General features: G+C 33.8%; 1 protein-coding gene across 1 annotated transcript in view; it reads right to left on the reverse strand.

The window, feature by feature from the left end:
* Window positions 1–16,577, reverse strand: part of Orco (odorant receptor co-receptor) — a 99,139-nt gene that overhangs the window by 21,147 nt on the left and 61,415 nt on the right. The gene's annotated exons all lie outside the window — the stretch shown is intronic.

Below are 16,577 nucleotides of genomic sequence, written 5' to 3' on the forward strand. Positions count from 1 at the left end.
CCGAAGTTTTTATCCTATTTGCCTGAAATTGGAAATCTAGAGGTATTTTCGGGTCATAAAGAGGTGTGCCGAAAACGGTGAGTATCGGTCCATATTTTAGTATAGCCCCCATAAGAACGATCTCCCGATTTAACTCCTTGGGTTTCTAGAAACCGTAGTTTTTATCTGATTTGCCTGAATTTGTAAATATTCTGATATTTTAGGCTCACATAAACGTGTATCGGATTAAGTTTTTATCGGTCCATTTGATAATGCCTCCATATAGACCGACTTCACTTCTTGACGGTGTAGAAGGCGCACTGATCATGAAAATTGCTTGAAACTCAATGTAAAATTTCCAGATTTTACTTCCACAGATTTAAGATTTCAAATTAAGACGTTATTTTATAATTTTCTTGCACACTTACAAGAGATGTTAATGATTCCTCTAAAACTCAAACAAAAATGGTTCTTATGAATCCTGAATCTGATATAGTCCTCATAGGTGAAATCTTTAAATTTATCTTCGGGAAGTGTCCTCAAGTCCTCAAGCCCTCCTGAAATTTCAAAGGAAACCCTAATATTTGGTTCATGGGGGTGGGTATTTAAGATTCGGCCCGGCCGAACTTAGTGCTGTATATACTTGTTTTTTACTAACATTGTGTTCCACCCTAGTGCATTAGCCGACTTAAATTTTGAGTCTATAGATTTTGTAGAAGTCTATCAAATTCTGTCCAGATCGAGTGATATTTAAATGTATGTATTTGGGACAAACCTTTATAACAGTTTGGCTGATAAGTCCCCGGTCTAACAAAGAAAAACACATTTTTTTCGAAGCTCAATTCATGAATTTTTGCCATCGTTCTCAATGACTTGTGGCACGGTGCATTGTCTTGGAGGAACAACACTTTTTTCTTCTTCATATGGGGCCGTTTTGCCGCGATTTCGACCTTCAAACGCTCCAATAACGCCATATAACAGGTCTAACAAAGAAAAACACATTTTTTTTGTCAAAATTCGTTTTTATTATTCAACATAATTCCTTCAAGAGCGATGCAACGATTATAACGACCTTCCAATTTTTTGATATCATTTTGGTAGTACTCCTTCGGTTTTGCCTCAAAATAGGCCTCAGTTTCGGCGATTACCTCTTCATTGCAGCCAATTTTTTTTCCCTGCGAGCATCCTTTTGAGGTTTGAGAACAAGAAAAAGTCGCTGGAGACCAGATCTGGAGAATACGGTGGGTGGGGAAGCAATTCGAAGCCCAATTCATGAATTTTTGCCATCGTTCTCAATGACTTTTGGCACGGTGCGTTGTCTTGGTGGAACAACACTTTTTTTTTCTTCATATGGGACCGTTTGGCAGCGATTTCGACCTTGAAACGCTCCAATAACACCATATAATAGTCACTGTTGATGGTTTTTCCCTTCTCAAGATAATCGATAAAAATTATTCCTTGCGCATCCCAAAAAAACAGAGGCCATTACTTTGCCAGCGGACTTTTGAGTCTTTCCACGCTTCGGAGAGGGTTCACCGGTCCTGTACAATCCGCCGACTGTCGATTGGACTCAGGAGTGTAGTGATGGAGCCATTTTTCATCCATTGTCACATATCGACGGAAAAACTCGGGTGTATTACGAGTTAACAGCTGCAAACACCGCTCAGAATCATCAACATGTTGTTGTTTTTGGTCAAATGTGAGCTCGCGCGGCACCCATTTTGCACAGAGCTTCCGCATATCCAAATATTGATGAATGATGTGACCAACACATTCCTTTGATATCTTTAAGGCCTCTGCTAAATATCTTGATCAACTTCATTTTACGGTCATTTAAAATCTTTTGTGGATTTTTTTGATGTTTTTGTCGGTAACCACCTCTTTCGGGCGTCCACTGCGTTCACCGTCCTCCGTGCTCATTTCACCACGCTTGAATTTTGCATACAAATCAGTTATTGTTGATTTCCCTGGGGCAGAGTCCGGAAACTGATTATCAAGCCAAGTTTTTGCTTCCACCGTCTTTTTGCCCTTCAGAAAACAGTATTTTATCAAAACACGAAATTCCTTTTTTTCATTTTTTTCACAATAACAAAAGTTGCTTCACAAAAGACGCGCTCAAACTAGTTGACTTACAGACGTCAAATCATTTGAAGGTTGGTACTATATAAAAATAATATGCATTTAATACTAGCGACGCCATCTATGTGTCAGACCGGGGAATTATTAGCCAACCGTTATATAGCGATGAAACTGCGCGATCGTTTGGAATTCGTTAGAAACGAATTCTAATGTACTTTTTAAGTTATATTATAAAGTGCAAAGTACATGAATTACCATATAAAGTAAAGGGTGATTCTTTTGAGGTTAGGATTTTCATGCATTAGTATTTGACAGATCACGTGGGATTTCAGACATGGTGTCAAAGAGAAAGATGCTCAGTATGCTTTGACATTTCATCATGAATAGACTTACTAACGAGCCACAACGTCGAATTTTCAGTGAATGGGCCCTAGAAAAGTTGGCAGAAAATCCGCTTTTTTATCGACAAATTTTGTTCAGCGATGAGGCTCATTTCTGGTTGAATGGCTACGTAAATAAGCAAAATTGCCGCATTTGGAGTGAAGAGCAACCAGAAGCCGTTCAAGAACTGCCCATGCATCCCGAAAAATGCACTGTTTGGTGTGGTTTGTACGCTGGTGGAATCATTGGACCGTATTTTTTCAAAGATGCTGTTGGACGCAACGTTACGGTGAATGGCGATCGCTATCGTTCGATGCTAACAAACTTTTTGTTGCCAAAAATGGAAGAACTGAACTTGGTTGACATGTGGTTTCAACAAGATGGCGCTACATGCCACACAGCTCGCGATTCTATGGCCATTTTGAGGGAAAACTTCGGAGAACAATTCATCTCAAGAAATGGACCGGTAAGTTGGCCACCAAGATCATGCGATTTGACGCATTTAGACTATTTTTTGTGGGGCTACGTCAAGTCTAAAGTCTACAGAAATAAGCCAGCAACTATTCCAGCTTTGGAAGACAACATTTCCGAAGAAATTCGGGCTATTCCGGCCGAAATGCTCGAAAAAGTTGCCCAAAATTGGACTTTCCGAATGGACCACCTAAGACGCAGCCGCGGTCAACATTTAAATGAAATTATCTTCAAAAAGTAAATGTCATGGACCAATCTAACGTTTCAAATAAAGAACCGATGAGATTTTGCAAATTTTATGCGTTTTTTTTTTAAAAAAAGTTATCAAGCTCTTAACAAATCACCCTTTACAAGTAGGGAATGAATTACCAAAAGTTGAATACCAGCAAAAGGGAAAAAAACTCTATACTATATTACTACTTTGCTCCTCCTTGAGGTAATCAACTTTGCAAAATTCCATGGAAATGTGTCAAAAGTTTGTTGGGGTTTTTCTGATGATAAACGTGAAACGATACAAAATAAACTTCTGAGGTATCCACGTTTGCATATGTAATGGAGATGAGTGCGTGAGTAAAACTTGACATGCGTTTGGAAATTTTGACACACGCTCGATATTTAACTGAAAACCAAATACTTAGAAACGGAAATGATGTAAAATCACAGCCATATCAATAAAGACACATGAGGAATTATCAACTTGGCGTTCAAAGATAGCGTGTTGTATAAAAACGTACCTTTTGTACCTGGAATAAATTTGGGGTTTTTATTGACCTACCGTTACAGTTTTTTGTGTTAACGAAAAAATAAAAATTATTGTCCAATGATGAGATTCTCGTTCTCGTTATTGAATAAACGACTGATTCCAATTATTACACTGAAAAAATATTTACGTGATATTAAAAATTACGCAACCTCAAATTTAGGATGCGCGATTAACACACTATTAAGTATAAATTTCTTTAAAATAATGAAGCAATAATTAAAATAAAGTTTATAATCTTTGCTTCAAAAATCTTTTTCATTATATTTAGGACACAAATTTTATAAATTTGCGTTCCTCCGTTAAAGTCGCAGGTCTTTGAACTAAGGCTAGTTTTCCTTAAAGTAAAGAAACACATTAACTGAAATGTTGAAACTTTAGATTTAAGATAAAAACACTTCAAATATAGGCTAAGACTTATTTTGAGGATTTAGCGTCTTTGGTTTAAAGTTTTTTTTTTTTTGGAATTAAGAAAACATTTTGTACATTGATGTATCAGTTATAATTTGGATTTTTTAAACTGGCATTTGTTTGTACGTGAGTACCTTTATTAATATACCGCGAAAAGGGAATGAAAATTTGATAATTTTAATTTTATTGGTCATAGATTTAAAGCCAGATAGGTCGCTAAAAAATTTCTTTATTTTAAAGAAGCTGCATCGTTGGCTCGGAATCAATACCAAAATCCATAAAGGAAGGTCAAAATCTTTAAATCCAAATACAAAAAAAAAAAAAAAACAAATTTAAGGTACACTGAAAAAACAGTGAACCCACCAGGAAGAAAACTTTTTGTTAATTTTAGAAAATTTTGAATATTTTTAGAAAATTTTAACTAATAGTATTACAATCGCTAGCATCACGCCGATATCACAAAACAAATTAAATATTTTTCGTCAAATTTATTACACATAATTATTTTTTTTCACTTGTTAAAGAAAATTTGGTAGTTTGAAGGAAAAAATTAGAGTTCAAAAATGCAAGAATTTCTTTAGTGACATACGTAGTTTATGATGGGCGCATTTTTGGTAAAATTTGCAAATTTAAAGAAATAATGAACTATTATGTGAGAAGTACGAATTTAGTAAATCTTTTTGCTTAATTTATGTACAATTTTTTCCCGTTTATTAGTTTATTTAACTAACGCACGCAAACAAAATTATTAGAGTAAAGGAAACTTTCTGGAAACATAATAATTCCATGAACTAAAATAAAGTTAAATTGGCTTTAGTGAAATAGAGAGTTCACTTTTTTTGAGTGTAAGAATTAAAACAAAAAATAGTTTGTTTGAATAACTTTTATCGCAAATTCCAAGTCTGTCAAAAAATGAATCAATTCACTTTTTAAATATTTTTAGGAATTTGTGATAAGTTTGTTTTTCCTTACCTTTTATAAATAATAAAGTTCAGAAAATTTTAACTTATTGCGACAGCTGCGTAAAACAAAGACAAAGGATTTATAACATCACCTTAAAAGAACTTCATAGAAAGTGAAAATAAGCCCTATCTTTGGATGTACGTTTAAAGTAATATCTTAGGAAGAATTTTAAAAATTTTGTGCTGAAAAATTTTATGAACTATATTCAATGTGAGCTACACTGAAAAAACAGTGAACCCACCAGGAAGAAAACTTTCGGTTAATTTTAGAAAATTTTGAATATTTGTAGAAAATTTTCACTAAACAGTATTACAAACGTTGGCATCACGCCGATGTCATAAAAATAAGTAAATATTTTTCGACAAATACAAGAAAATTTATTAGACATAACTAAGTTTTTTCATTTGTTAAAGAAAATTTTGTAGTTTGAAGAAAAAACTTGGAGTTCAAAATTGCAAGAATGTCTTTAGTGACATACGATGTTCACGATGAACGCATTTTTGGTAAAATTTACAAATTTAAAGAAATTCTGAACTATTTTGTGGAAGACACGAATTTAGTTAATCTTTATGCTTCATTTGAGTATATTTTTTTCCTCGGGTTTAGTTAATTTAACTAACGTACACAAAAAAGTATTAGAGTAAAGAAAACTTTCTCCAAACATAATATTTCTATGAACTAAAATAAAGTTAAATTGGCTTTAGTGAAATAGAGAGTTCACTTTTTTTTGAGTGTAAAGCATAAGAAAATCCTCATACAATTTTCAAAAACAATCAGAATATATTACGGCATAGTTACTGTAGTTTAAATTAGGCGCCAATTATATTTTCGTTACTTTTATATCAATTTTTCTATTATTTAGTTTCCGTAATTGCGTGAATATAGTTAAACGGAATATAAAGTCATTGTATTGTATTGTGTGTTAAAATTTGCGGTTAATTTTTCCCATAAAAAAGTTTACTTTGTTTGCTGACTAAGTGTTCTGAACTCCGCAATTTGGGATTATTCCATCATCGGCAGTTCCGTTTATTTTGTCAATTATTGCAGAACATTATTATATTTCAGTATATTGGTGACCGTGATATGGTCATTCACGCTCAGTCATACGGCACAATTTATATTCAGAGTGGGTAACAGATTGTTTCATGGATGACGATTGTGTCACCTCACACCCCACTGAGCTCGCACCAACACATCCTGTACAGAAGAGAAGCATTTCTGTGCTTGTTTTCTTGGTTCTTTGTGTAGTTTTGTATTGCAACTTTTTTGTCCTTCTTACGGATACACGAGCACTCAGACATGGACACACGAAATTGAAGTACAAAAAGAGATTTTGAGTGCATTTCCGACTTACTAGCCATGGATGCAGTGCTTCCAAGACACGAAATTGCACTTCAAAAGTCTGTTGTTCAAGAGTAACCGCTTCCTTGCTTTCAGCATTCGTTGTGCTTTTCATTGTCCATCTCTACCATCGGACCAGCAATTCGAATAAAAAGAACAACGCTAAAATGTTGAAACGATATGCAGTTGTTTTCATTTTTCTTTGTTCACTGTTTTAATACCCTCCTTTAGTGGTGGAGGATATATTACATTGAGTATCCGATTTGAAATGCACTACGTTATATATCTTTGATTGCCAGTCCATATATTTTTGCTATTTGTATGTCCTGCACCGAGCGATACCATTGGAAATTTCTAAAAAGTGGCACATTTTGTTCTTAAAGGAAGAAAATACCCCGAAAAAAGTGAACTGTTTTATAGGAAGAATGAACTAACCCGCACGAAAATTGAATTAAATTTGACTCCATATTTTGAGATTTCCACAAAACGTTGTTAAAACCAGCAAATTTTAATGCCCTATTGTACCTTTTAACTACAGTTCACGAAATTACATCATCTCATAGAAGAAAAAATTAACTAAAAGTAAAGAAAAAAAAACATTGGCGCCCAATCATGACCATTTTAATCATGCAGTAGTTCATTCTTACTATTTTTGGGAATCGTACGAAAATTTTCATTTGCTTTAGGTCATGTTGAACTTATGTGTACGGTCAGTGAACTTTATACTCACGTTTAGTTCATAAAATTTTAGAGACATACGTAAACAAGTAAGATTTCATTAAGCTGTGGAAAATTTCGATAAAAATAATAAAATTTGACTACAAGCAACAACAACTTTTGCCAATAAAAACAAGTTAAATTTCGCGTTAGTTTAACTACGGAAATTTTTTCTGTGTATTAAATGCATTAATATTCGTTTCTTTTTATACAGAATTGATTCATCGTTTTATTTTTAATTTATGTGTTAATGAATCTAACAATTATTTTACATCCATTTCCATCCATGGGTAATCTCTCCCTGCGAAGTAACCCGAAAAATCCCTTTGTTTACTTTCAGGCGGTACATGTTACTGCTTGAAAAGTGAAAATGTTGGGTAGTGGAACGCGTTAACTCCGGTATTTGTTAAGGCAGAAATTACATGCGTAATTTTTAAGGTTACTTAAGTTTTTTAATAAAGTGGATAACATTTTTTAAATACTATTGCAACATTAAATACTATTGCAACATGACAAAAAGGTGGTAAATACATGAAAAACGTATGACATTTAGTGGCAAAACGATCAAAGCCTCAGAAAGTGGCAAAATTGGCAGAACGGGTTGTCTAATTGCACCTCTATATATATCATTGACCAAACTTTATATACGGATCATCTCAGAATCTTTGACAAAAGTTGAGCATACCAGGGTTGCCTTTTTATACTCTAAACCACATAGTGGTCAGGGTATAATAAGTTTGATCGGCCAAAAAATGTGCCTATCAGAAATATTGATTTTAGACCCCAAAAAATATATATCGATCGACTAGGAATCACCTCCTGAATCGATCTAGCGCTTAGTGTCCGTCCGTCCGTCTGTTAAGTCTGCAAAATTTCATCGAAATCGGTTCAGATTTAGATATTGCTCCCATATATATTTATCGGACGATTTTCCCAAATTTGGCCATAAAAACCTTATTTATTAAGCGATCTTACTCAAACTTGGCTTACTCCAATCTTTTATGGTACTGACAGTATGTGCCAAAAATAATCGAAATCGGTTCAGATTTAGCTATAGCTCCCATATATATGTATCGCCCGATTTGGGCAAATTTGGCCGTAAAACCCTTGTTTATAAACCGATCGTACTCAAAGTTGGCTAAATGTAATCTTCTATAGCTCCAAGTGTATGTGCGAAATTTCATCGAAATCGGTTGAGATTTAGATATAGCTCCCATATATATGTATCGCCCGATTTGGGCAAATTTGGCCGTAAAACCCTTATTTATCAACCGATCGTAACCAAGGTTGGCTAAATGTAATCTTCTATAGCACTAACTGTATGTGCAAAATTTCATCGAAATCGGTTCAAATTTAGATATAGCTTCCATATATATGTATCGCCCGATTTTGAAAAATTTGCCCCTAATAACCTTATTTTTGACCATAAGGGCCTCATTTATTAACTGATCGTACTCAAATTTTACACAAAGTGACCTTCTGTGGTATCAATCATACCTGCAAAATATTATACAAATTGGTTCAGATTTAGATATAGGTCCCATATCCCATTTTGTCATATTTGGCCATAATACTCTTATTTATTAACCTATGTTATTCAAATTTCAAATTTTGATGTACTAGCTGATCTATTTAGACTTACATGTAGCTCTTACATAAATCTATTGCCCTATTTGCAGAAATTTGGATTTATTACCCACAACTAATTGGCCGATTTCTTCTTTTTTAATAATGGACTCAATATTAGTGGCATACTAACTCTTTTGGTGCAAAATAAACTATAGCTCCTAATAGTAGACATATCTGCTCAGATTGTGACAAGACACCCATAAACATGTACCCCCCTTTATGTTCTCCAAAACCTATACCAATGATACCCCATAAATGCTTATGTTTACTAATTCAGTAGGGGTGGTTTAGGGTATGATATAATCGGCCCCGCCCGACTTTCTACTTTACTCACTTGTTTATTTTAGGATTAGAGAATAAAAACAAATATTAATAATCGAAAATCGCTTTATTTTTTTTTTTCAAAATACTTTCAGAATGCATCAACCGCTTCTTCTGGGGTCGAGAAACTATGTATAGTATTCGTTGTTTTAAATGCCTAAAACTACAGCTGCTTGAGCTTCGCGTTGTCGTGGTGACGAGTGATCCGTCTTCCGCTCTTGGTTTTCCCGATTTCTTCGAAGACAACTGGCAAACGAATGGTTGTGTAACACTCAGGGATGAACAATCAAATTTATATATTCTACACACGAGAATAAAAAAATGTACTTTTTGGGTTCAAATTGTACCACATTTCAAAAGAAAATCCAATTCCAATAGTCAACGAAAAAATACAAATTATTTATCAACGAAGGTGCCATTTGTAAAGGTTCTGTGCCCAAGGCCAGTCGTATAATTACTCTTGGTAATACTTACTGCCAATATTTTTGAATATTTGGGTTGGAGAACTTCACAATCAGGATACCTAATACTGGCTGACACCTCAGATATGGCTTGACATGACCCTGTTCATTATTGGAACATAACTAGCCAAAATCCTAAATTTGTTTCCATCCAATTTATTTGTTGTCAAAGCCATCATCATATTTTCGTATACAAATATTTATCTTTTAAGTCTATGGGCATAGACCCTTACAGATGTGCGTAAACTAAAAAAAAAATATATAGATCCAAAATATTCACAAATATATTCAGGGGAAATGGAAAATCAATATTGAGTCAAACAAGTAACAAAAGTGGGGATTTCAGCACGAACCATTCTTGAAATATCACATCAGATCTAGGATATCCTTTAAAAATAAATTCGTGAACTAGGATGTCAAAATTTAGGACTCGCCACGCATTCAAAAATATCTTCCGGTACTAGAATTCTAAACAATGCCATTAGAAGTTTTTCAGTATATTGAAAATTTATAACTTCCACATTATATTGAAAATTTATAACTTCCCTCGTTAAGTTTCAATTTTTTATATGAAGATAATTCATCTGTTAAAGTTTCGCTAGCAAAACGTGAGGCAGATATCGTCAAGTATTTTCACTTGACCATTAGTGTTATTTGGACTCAGTTGATTTGTAGATAAAGAATAAAAATTATTGGAGCCAGATGGCTTCAAGATTTATGCAAGAGATCGATTACCATGATGTATGCGAGAGATCGTTGATGGAAATCGGAAGTGATAAGTTGTATTAACATTTGCTCTAATGGTTTCTTCCTCGGTAATAGAAGGAATTAAATTAGTAGGTGCAAAAGTCAAAATATTGTTGACATCAATAGGTTTTTTTCCTATTTCTTGAAGAATCAGAAGGGGAACTGGGAATTTTTCTTGTTTAGTTTTCTCAAAAAATTTTAAAAATTCATCATCATAAACTTTACATCAAGTAAATTATCTACAGTACAAACATTTAATACAACACACTTCGAGTGATATAACGAAAGGCAAAGCCGACAAGAAATGATATTTTCATTAGGATTATTAGTTTTACAATTCGGTAAAATTTGATAAAAGTACAATACAGTGTCAGAATAAGAAGTGGGATTTATCAAATTTAGTACAATTGTACTAACTTTTTTATTCCTGATGGTACGATTGCAACATGTTCATTTTTACCGAAAAATTATTTGCTTAGAAGTGCTTCGTGTGTGAGCAATTTTTGTTGGATTTGGCTCTTCAGGAAACATCCATACAGTCGACTGCTTTTTACTTTCCGGCTCACGACGATTCATTTCCTGTCAAGATTTCATAGACGTGTTTCGAAGCACCGCGATCGTATTTTATGAGCATTTCTTTTGACCAATCGACAGTAGTTTTTTTTTTTGAGCGATTTACAAATTGTGTGGGATCCAATGCAAACAAACATTTTTGACGATGCAATATTGGAGGTATGCTGGTCTCATTAATGTCTAAGGTTGCCTCAATCTCAGGATAGGTCACATGACGATCTTACAATATAAGTTAGCGAAGAGCATCAATGGTTTTCGAAACAACTACTGATTTTGGACGAATTTTGGAATGAACTACGACCTTGGTTGAAACACTGGTTCTTGACGAAACTTTATCGCCAAAACTTTAGTTCATCGATGAACTGTTATTGAGTTAATCCACGCCAAAAGTTTTAAAAAATAATCGCATGAACTTTTTCACGAATTAATTAAATTTTTTAGGCTATATGTATCTTTTAAGTTGGTGCAAAGAACACAAATAGCACATGTCAAAATGTTCTGAGTGCGTATAACCTCAAAAATGTCAACCTGTCAGTTGGTATATTGGAACACTAGGGTTGCGCAATATTCTAGTTAGACATAAATTACGAATACAATTTTATTATTACAAGTAAATAAAGTAGAAAGTCGGGCGGGGCCGACTATATCATACCCTAAACCACCATTACAGAATTAGTAATCATAAGCATTTGTGGGGTAACATATAGGTCTGGGAGATAAACCGCAGTTACATATTTAAGAAAATTAAGGGGTACATGTCTATGGGTGCTTTGTGTCAATCTGACTATAGCTCATAGTCAATGTTGCCAGGGAAAATGTTCGGTTTACCCTACAAAGACAAAAAAAGTTCCCTACTTTCCTATACATTCCCAAACAATTTTCCCTACTATATTTTTCGTTAAATTTAAAAAATTTTACAAAACAAAAATGGTTCTAAGTACTTTATTATCTTAAAACATGAATATGCAACGTATATAACTTAGAATATAAATTTGTATTACGACCACGGTTGCCACAGTTGGTAGAATTCTACCCAAATTAGTAACCTTTTTTGTTAAATCTCTATAAAAATAAAATTTTGGAAAAAGTTTCTATAAACAAATTTTTGTGAGAAATTTTTCTATAGAAATAAAATTGTGAGACAAAATTCCACAGAAATAAAATTTTGAGAAAATTTTTTATAGAAATAATATTTTGAAAAAAATTTCTATAGAAATACAATTTTGACAAAATGTTCTATAGGAATAAATTGTAGACAAAATTTTCTACAGGAATAAAGTTTACCACACATTGTTAAAAATTATTACAAATTGTGTTGAGTGAAAATGTCCTACATTGTGGCCCTACAAGACGCTAAATATTAGAAAAACCCTACATATAGGGAATTTCCCCTACTTCTAGCAACACTGGCTGTGGTTATATTGCACCTACGGAGTTAGAATGCCACTAATATTGAGCCCAGGGTTGGCCTGTCACAAACTGTGACTTTTGCGACATATATTTGCGACGGTATAATACGTATGTCGCAAAAGTCGTAAACCTGCTGTAGAAAACCAAATTTTTAATAGAAGAAATCCTGAACATTTCTTAATTTAGTGTGACAGCATTCGCTTTGAGTTTCTGCCGAAACTTGTGAAAGTTTTCCCATGATCAAGCCTATTTTCTTAGGTGGTATCGAAATTCCCGTTGGTGAGTGTGCAAAATACCTTGGGGTTATATTGGACAGGAGACTGAACTTAAAGCTAAGAAAGGACGAGAAAATCCACGGTTACCCTGAACTCGTGCAAAAGGCAATAGGGAAAATGTGGGGACTAAAACCGAAAATTGTGAACATTCCTAAGAATTGAAACTTCTTCGCACATACCATCGTCTTGGATATCATCGAATTCGCTGCCTAGCTGACGCGACTAAAGTATTTTCAGTTTGTGACTTTTGTTACTTTTTCTACATTTACGACGCGTATGTGACGTTTACGACGTTTACAACTTTGCGACAGTCGCAAACCTAAAACAGTTTGATACAGACCATCTCTGATTGAGCCCATTATTAAACAAGTATATACGGCCGTAAGTTCGGCCAGGCCGAATCTTATGTACCCTCCACCATGGATTGCGTAGGAACTTCTTCTAAAGGCTGTCATCCACAATCGAATTACTTGGGTTGCGATAACACTTGCCGATGGCAAGGTATCGTAAAACTTTTTAACACTGTCTTCTAAATTGTAAGTTAGCCCATACGGGGTATATATTAAACAAAAAAAGGCGATTAAATACGTATATAATCTAGTTTGACAAAATTTTCTATAGAAATGAAACCTTGACAAAATTTTCTATAGAAATAAAATTTTGACAAAATTTTCTATAGAAATAAAAATTTGACAAAATTTTCTATAGAATAAAAACTTGACAAAATTTTCTATAGAAATAAAATGTTGAAAAAATTTTCTATGGAAGTAAAATGTTTACAAAATTTTCTATAGCAATACAATTTTGACAAAAATTTCTATAGAAATAAAATGTTGACAAAATTTTGTATAGAAATGAAATTTTGACAAAATTTTGTATAGAAATAAAATGTTGACAAAATTTTCTACAGAAATAAATTTTTTACAAAATTTTCTTTAGAAATAAAATTTTGACAAACATTTCTATAGAAATAAACTTTTGACAAAACTTTCTATAGAAATGAAATTTTAACAAAACTTTCTATAGTAATAAAATTTGACAAAATTTTCTATGGAAATAAAGTTTTGGTAGATTACAAAATTTTCTATAGAAATAAAATTTTGACAAAATTTTCTATGGAAATAAAATTTTGACAAACATTTGTATAGAAATAAACTTTTGACAAAACTTTCTATAGAAATGAAATTTTGACAAAACTTTCTATAGTAATAAAATTTGACAAAATTTTCTATGGAAATAAAGTTTTGGTAGATTATTTTTGGCGATATTGACCAATTTTTGTGTAATAAGTCATCGGCTATATACAACTAAAGACCGATATGGACCAATTTTTACATGGCTGTTAGAGGCCATATATTGACAAAATGTACCAAATTTCAACCGTATCGGATGACTTTTGCTCCTCCATGGTTGTTAGAGACCGTATACTAAGACCACGTACCAAATTTCAACCGGATCGGATGAATTTTGCTGCTCCGGGAGGCTCCCCAAGCCAAATTTGGGGATCGGTTTATATGGGGGCTATACGTAAACGTGGTCCGATATGGCCCATTTTCAATACCATCCGACCTACATCAATAACAACTACTTGTGCCAAGTTTCAAGGCGATAGCTTGTTTCGTTCGGAAGTTAGCGTGATTTCCACAGACGGACGGACAGCCGGACAGACGGACAGACGGACAGACGGACGGACGGACGGACATGCTTAGATCGACTCAGAATTTCACCACGACCCAGAATATATATACTTTATGGGGTCTTAGAGCAATATTTCGATGTGTTACAAACGGAATGACAAAGTTAATATACCCCCATCCTATGGTGGAGGGTATAAAAAGAGAAAATCGTTAAATTAGTGTGGGTAATAAATACAAATTTGTAAAAATCGAGCACTATTCTTATATAAGAGATACAAGTACGTATAAGTACGATCGGCTAGTACATCAAAATTTGAAATGTGAGTAACATTGGTTAATAAATAAGAGTACTATGGCCAAATTTGGGAAAATCGAGCGATGCATATATATGGAAGCTATATCTAAATCTGAACCAATTTGCATAATATTTTGCTGGTTTGATTAATAACACAAAAGGTTACCTTGTACAAGATTTGAGTAAGATCGGTTAAGAAATGAGGCCTGTATGGTCAAACATAAGGTTATTAGGGGCGAATTTTTCAAAATCGGGTGATACATATATGGGAGCTATATCTACATCTGAACCGATTTCGATGAAATTTTGCACATATAGTTAGTACTATAGAGGACTGAATCTAGCCAACTTTTAGTAAGATCGGTTAATAAATAAGGGTTCTATGGCCAAATTTGGGAAAATCGGGCTATACATATATATGGGAGCTATATCTAAATCTGAACCGATTTCGATGATTTTTTGCACATATATTTAGTGCTATAGAAGACTACATTTAGCCAAATTTGAGTAAGATCGGTTGATAAATAAGGCCAAGTTTAGAAAAATCGGGCGGTACATATATATGGGAGCTATAGCTAAATTTGATCCGATTTCTTCCAAATTCAATAGCGTACGTCCTTGTGCCCAAAAAACTCCCTGTACCAAATTTCATCAAAATCGGTTAATAATTGCGACCGGAATCCTGTGAACAACAAATATATGGAGAGACGGACGGATGGACGGACGGACACCAAGCGCTAGATCGACTCAGGAGGTGATTCTGAGTCGATCGGTATATATTTTATGGGGTCTCAAATCAATATTTCTGGTAGGCACATTTTTTGGCCGATCAAACTTATTATACCCTGACCACTATGTGGTTTAGGGTATAATTATTATTAGTTTATTTAAAATCATAATAAATTATGAAAATAAATACAAAATAAAGGTACTAACAATATTACTACATTCGAGTTTCGCACAAAATAGTTCAGAATTTTGAAACATTTTTAAATCTTACTAAAATTTTGATCATCTTGAACTACGTATGACCCTAAGGATATTTTTACAAATTATAACTCCAGTCTTTTTAATTACGAAATTTTCGTCTACCGCAGAAAAATAAAACAATTTTATTAAATTTGGCAAAAATAGTTTTAGTTTGTTTCTTCCTTTTTTGAAAAGGTAAAGTAAATTAAGTTCAATTTTCCCGTAGATCAATTTAAATTTTCTGTGTAACTGAGATTGTCTTTCAACAATATCTGTTACTAGACGGTGTCTTCAAGCAAATTTCTTATACCCAGTTTGTTGAAGGGTAATTGAGATTCGGCCGGACCCGATATACTGTTCGCGTGTACTTGTTCTCTCTCTCATCTCTGTGTTGATGTATGGGTATTACAATTGCTGCGTGTGGCAATGGACTTCCGCTTCCTTCTGGAGATTCCTTTGACCACAGCAAACAAAGCGTATCGTTCATATTGACTTGAGTTGCATTGAATTGAATTTTCTAATTGTGTATGTGTGTGTGTGTGGGGTGGTAGGTGCTTGTGTAAATGTTAGTTTATTTTATTGCTGAGTGCTGGTGGTGTTGGTCAGTACACTGGTAGAAAAACTTCATTATGTTAACGAAATATCATTGTTGTTGTTGTTTTGATTTCAGCTTAAAACCTTACATTGACTAAACTACAAGTGTAGCTTAACCAACAGAGGAAAATAATGTTTGTCAAATTTATTTGGGCAAAGCCCTATAGACTGCAAGATGGTTGGATGGACGCACGTTTCGGAATTACCACATTCCTCATCCACTACTTGCAGCAAAACTATCAACCAATTATCAGAATAAATTCAGGCAGTTTATTAAACCCAACAATTAACCACACTTGAACCTTCCGAAAAAAGGTTCATGGATGATTTGACGGTGGCAAAGGAAAATAGAGATGTTTGTACGAATTTATTTCGGCATAAGCCGGCTATCAATGTAAAACCTTTTTTCGGAAGGTTCAAGTGTGGTTTATTGTTGGGTTTAATGAACTGCCTGAATCATTATAATAACCACTTTTGTATTTGTGTGATCACGAAGATTATAAAGTTTTTTTTTGTATGTAGTATGGAGTAGAGACGAAAAGTTTGCATTTTGTACAAAATCTA

This window comes from Haematobia irritans, chromosome 1, assembly GCF_050003625.1.
Source record: "Haematobia irritans isolate KBUSLIRL chromosome 1, ASM5000362v1, whole genome shotgun sequence".
In the NCBI taxonomy this organism is placed as follows: Eukaryota; Metazoa; Arthropoda; class Insecta; order Diptera; family Muscidae; genus Haematobia; species Haematobia irritans.